We start from the raw sequence: 5,536 nt of genomic DNA, 5'->3' as shown, positions 1-5,536 counted from the left end.
TTAGAGGACTTGAGGGGACAGGCCTGCTTGATCCATGCCCCAGGTTGAGGGAGCCTGAGCCCCACAGCACGGGCCAGCAAGGTGGTCTGGAGGGCAAACACCGTCTCTCTGTCCTGCCCTGCCTCACTCCGCTGCGCAGGGTGGTGTCTGGATGGTGGTAACTCTCAGAAAGAAAATGTGCAGTGAGCTGCACGGGCTGCAGCAAGCTTTGGCATGGACACAGTCATCGACCTGAGAGGCCTCAGTGTTCCCTCCAGCACCCCACTCCAACGATCCCAATTCAGGCGCGAGTCCTGGATTTCGGCTCCAGCGTAGCTGGGGAGTCCTGGACGTGCTCAGCCTGGCCTGCTTCCCACGCTTCGCTTGCAAACGGCGGGGAGGCTTTGGAAGAGAGCTGGATCTTTCCTGCAGGGTGACAGCAGTGCCATCAACTTGCCGCCAAGTTGAAGGCCCTCCAGGAGTTCCCTATCCTAACCGAATCCCACCCCAGCTCCTCTGAGTCATTGGCACTGGGTGATTTTCTTGCATTTCGTATAATTTGGAGGCATGGATTTATCATTTCCCCCACTCGGCAGTCTGGAGACATTCATTTTTTTTTTCTTTTCATACTGCAGTTTCTAAAAATAATGTTAGTGGTAACTTCAATTTCTTACTCGTTTCTCTCCTCCTTCAGTATGAGGCGAGGGGATTTATAGAGGCCTGCTGCTGAGGGGACCCCAGGGGACAGAGCATCCGTGGCTTGTTCCTCTCACAAGGGTCCACCCTCCTGCCTCATCCCGGCGGCATGCATGTGATCACCTGGGAACAGTCCAGGCGGGGCTCGTGCCCTCCTGCAATGCCACCAGGCACAACCAGCATCCTCAGGGCTCTGATCAGGCCCTGATCCCGGGGGCTGTGCTGTGCGAAGTCACATGGCCTGTCAGGGTGTCAGTGGCTTCGTTTGTCTGGAAAGTGGAGAAACTGGCGATCTTCGTCCTTAGAACAGGAGGCTGGACAAGTGGCTGTGTAATACAGCAGCATTATTTGGGTGTGATGGTATGATGCAATAATTTGCTTAGAAACACATGACAAGGCTGGGCATGGTGGCTCATGCCTGTAATCCCAGCACTTTGGGAGGCCTAGGTGGGCAGATTACTTGAGGCCAGGAGTTCGAGACCAGCCTGGCCAACATCGTGAAACCAACATCGTGAAACCCTATGTCTACAAAAATTAGCCAGACATGGCGGTGTGAGCCTGTAATTCCAGCTGCTAGGGAGGCTGAGGCAGGAGCATCTCTTGAACCTGGGAGGCAAATGTTGCAGTGAGCCGAGATGGCGCCACTGCACTCCAGCCTGGCTGAAAGAGACACTGGCTCAAAAAAAAAAAAAGCAAACCATATGAGATAAAATGACGGCTTCCATGGGGGGCTAGATTTGAGTCAGGAAAGGCAGGCTGTTGATAACTGTCGAGGCTGGGGATGGGATGTGAAGCTTATTAAGCTGTCTATTTTTATGTACCCATGAGAACTCCCATAGTAAGAAAACGTGAAAAGAAAATCATAAAACGAAATCATAAGGAAGGCTGGTTTGTTGCAGCCTTTTTTGGGTTGGAGTTGGGTGAGTCTGGGCTTCCCAGCAAGCTCAAGGAAAGGACGAAGGTCGGGCCTGTGGCCCGGGTCCTGGCCTGAGTGTGGATTCTAGTGAGGCTTGGCTCCCACCCCTGCGCCGTGGACGTGGCGGCTGGGTCCTGACCCTGGTCAGCCGCAGCATGGCGCTGGAGCTGAAGCAGCTCTGTGAGGCTGTTTCTCCACTTTTTGCTAAAAGGCGGGGACAGCGAGGCCTCACAAGAAGTGCTGGGAGGAGTGGGTGGCGGATGGGTAGGGAGAGGGTGCTCCATGAATGTCCTCTTGCCCCCATCCTGCCCTCCCCTTCTATCCTAAAGCCCAGGCTGGCTCTGGATACATTTGATTTCTGGTTCCTCATCAAATGTGACAAGCGAAGCCAGAGGACCCTCTGTCACCCAGGACTGAGTGCAGCACCAGGAGGGGCTTGTTGGGTGTGGTGGAGGGGGCAGTGTGGCCCAGCTGGGTCAGGGTGGGGCACGGGGCCAGGATCTCCTGAGCTCTGGATATTTGAGCTGTGGACCGGACAGGATACGCTCCTCCACGGGGAAGGCCTCAGTGAGCCGGGGCTGGGGGGCCCTCTTGTGGCAACAGAGGGCCTGGGTTCTATGTACCAAAGCAAAACCAAAACCTGGGAGCGGCCTTTCACCAGCCCAGGCAGATGCAGCGCGCCGGTCCCCTGAGGCCACCAGCCTAACAGGCTTCAGGGAACCTGGATCTGCAGGCGGTGGCCGAGGCCGTGGTACAGCCCACCCAGCGTCCACCCTGCGGTCCGCTGCGATGGCCAAGGTCCTGGAGTACTGATGACAGGTGCCCTCCCAGGTGCCAAAAGGAGCATCTGCAGATACTGTTCCTGGCAATTGTAGGGCTCCTGGCAATCGAAGCACAGGTGAGTGCAGACATAGGCTGCCTTTACGAAAGGCACAGAGCCGTGGCCAGAACCCCTGGGTCTGGTCTCCACGGCCACTTTTGGGGCCTTGGTTTCCTTATCTGTCACATGGCCTCTGAAGCTGCTGTTGGCTCTAAATTGTGATTATTGGCCCAAAGTTGAACCTGTTACTGTTCTCTGAGAAGTGGCTTTCCTTCTGGTCCTCCTATTTCTGTCTCTTCTCACTTACTACAATTTTCCAACGGCACCTCCCTCCAACCCCTTCAGTGCCCATTGTCAGAGTCACAGCCTAGGGCTCATCATCGGCCACGCCCACCCTGTCTCCAGAACCTTGGCTCCCAGGACCTCACCCACCTCCCATCTGTCCAGATCCACCCCCAGCGAGCCTTCCAGCCACGGGGCCCACTGATTCCCCACTTGCACCATCATCCACTTCGTCACCTGCCCGAGACCAGGCTCTGTCCAGATCCGTCCCCAGCGAGCCTTCCAGCCACGGGGCCCACTGATTCCCCACTCGCACCATCATCCACCTCTTCACCTGCCCAGGCTTGGGTTTCCTGGGTCACCAGCCTCGCCTCTGCTTTCACGGTCCTGTCCCTTGTCTCTACAGCCTGACTAGTATGGAAAACCCTGATCCTGGTGAAATCGGCGAAATCAGCCACCCTCTGTGGTCTGTGCTCCTGAACTTCCTTCCTGGACCTCCTCCAGGGTCTGGAATGGCCTTCCCTAGATCTGCAGGGTTCACTCCATCACACCCTTATCCCGTCCTCGAAGACGATCGTCAATACACAATCATACAGCCCCGCTCCTGCCCCGCACTGTTTACTGTTCCTTTGTTAGTCATCTGTTGCTCCCCCCAGACGACTTCAGGGGGCCGATTTGGCTTTCCCGGTTTATTACTGTGTCCCTGCGCTTATTCTCAGGGCTTGGCGATACGAGTGTGCTGAAAGAACGGACGAGCAAATGAATGCTGCTCTTCTACCATCAGATTTGGAATCACGGCTCTGGATTTGGATTTTTACAACACCAGGTACCAGAGAGGTGTCTTTATGGGGCTGGCTGCAGAGTGGGCCATTCTGAAGGCAGAGCTTCTAGAGCTGGTGACCTTGCTGTTCCTAAGGTTGTGGTAGGATGCGGGGCTCACACAGAGTGGCTGCAGCAACTCTTGGGAAAATGTGCTCAAAATACAACTGTCCCATGAAGAAACAGCCCCGGAACAGACTGTTTACATTCTTTCTGGTACTCGCCTTGACTTTTAAAATAATTACTTCTGATTTTAAAGATAAGACAGGTCCCTGTAAAACAAGTAGATGATGCAGAAAGATGATGCATCCTCCAGGTTCAGCCAGAGCAACAGAACCAGTCGGAGATCACACACACACACACACCCACCCACCCACCTACGCATGCACACACACACCTATGCATGCACACACACATACACCTATGCATGCACACACGCATGCACACATGGATATACATGCAAGCACACACACGTGCACATGGACGCATACAGGCACACATATGCACACATGCACACACATGCATGGACACACACAAATGCACACAGGCACGCGCACACACACACGCACATGTGCACACACACACATGCACATGTGCACACACAGATTAATTTCAAGGAACTGGCTTATGCAACTGTGGGGGCTGGCTAGGCAAGTCTGAAATCCAGGGCAGGCACCAGGCTGGAAACTCTCAGGCCGGAGCTGAGGCTGAGTCCACCAGTGGAATTTCTCCTTCCTGAGGGAAGCCTCAGTTTTGCTCTCAAGCCCTTCAACTGAGTGGACCAGGCCCACCCAAGTTATGGAGGATAAATCTCCTTTAGTTAAAGTTGATGGACTCATGGTGTTAAGCACATTTATGAAATGCCTTCATGACAACACCCTAAGTCGTGTTCACTTGAATAACTGGGTCCTAAGGCCTGGCCATGAGGATGCACAAAACTAACCCTCACAGACGTGAACGGAGCTCAGAAGGCACTGACACAAATTAGATAGAAAGAGACAAATGGCCCAGTAGGACAGTGGGCAAAGGCTATAAAGAGGAGAGGCACGGTGGAGGGATCCAGACGGCCCACCTGCAGAGAGGCGCTCAGGAGGAGGGATCCACATGGCCCACCTGCAGAGAGGTGCTCAGCACACCAGGTAAAGTCAGTTAAAACCCCCAGGGCCAGAATGCTGTTTCCTCAAAGGGGCTGTTTCCGGAGTGCTGGTGACAGTTGATTTCCTGCCCGGGAGAGCGGTTGCACGGGTGGGTTGCACGGGTGTACAGTCACAGTTATTAAACTGTGTGTGGAGGCTCTCAGGACCCTGGGGGCAGGCTCTGGGTTCTCAGTAAGTGAGTAGGGGGACCACAGTGCTGGCATTGGACCCTCGGGGTCTGACCACACAGACCGTGGAGGCGTCCTGCAGCCTCACCCTCCTGAGCAGGCTGACTGCCTCTCAGGTATCCACCAAAGTACCCCGTGCTTGTGACACGGCGCCCTCAAGTCACACTGGTGATTGCTGCTGCTGCCCAAATCTGCTAGCCAGGCCAGAGACACCTTTGGCAAAGGCACGTCTGGGCCAGGATGATCGGCAAGTTTCAGGCCATAAGCTTATTTTGCCTCAAAGCAGTCATATTAGTCTAAGGCAGTCCGTCTGAATTCCAGGGAATTCCTGCACACTCACACACACGTGAGTGCCTCAGAGCCCTAGGGGAGCCATCTGGTGCTATCAGGAAGTCATCCATCAAATACCCAAAGAGAAGACAAGGAGAAAGGATGACTAGGCCAAGGCTAGTGAGGCCTCTGGATTGAAAAGGCAAGAGGAAAATGCAGGCGTAGATATAAATAGGGCGGCAAGCTTGATGCAGGTAAGAGGAAAACGCATGCGTAGGTATAAACAGGGCAGGAGGCTTGATGCAGGTAAGGGGAAACAGATGCGTAGGTATAAACAGGGCACGAGGCTTGATGCAGGTAAGGGGAAACAGATGCGTAGGTATAAACAGGGCACGAGGCTTGATGCAGGTAAGAGGAAAACGCATGCGTG

At 54.4% G+C, this 5,536-nt stretch overlaps 1 long non-coding RNA gene across 1 annotated transcript in view; it reads left to right on the top strand.

Annotated features, from left to right (window-relative positions):
• The first annotated feature begins 2,414 nt into the window (after positions 1–2,414).
• LOC108517338 (uncharacterized) overlaps positions 2,415–5,536 on the top strand; it is a 10,150-nt gene continuing 7,028 nt past the window's right edge. Inside the window, exons 1-2 of the long non-coding RNA XR_001882079.1 lie at positions 2,415–2,489; positions 3,413–3,519. This is a non-coding gene — a long non-coding RNA (uncharacterized LOC108517338). The remainder of the gene's footprint in view (positions 2,490–3,412; positions 3,520–5,536) is intronic.

The sequence above is a fragment of the Rhinopithecus bieti genome, unplaced genomic scaffold (assembly GCF_001698545.2).
Source record: "Rhinopithecus bieti isolate Rb0 unplaced genomic scaffold, ASM169854v2 scaffold_40803, whole genome shotgun sequence".
NCBI classification, from domain to species: Eukaryota; Metazoa; Chordata; class Mammalia; order Primates; family Cercopithecidae; genus Rhinopithecus; species Rhinopithecus bieti.
This window is presented reverse-complemented; position numbering and strand designations above follow the sequence as displayed.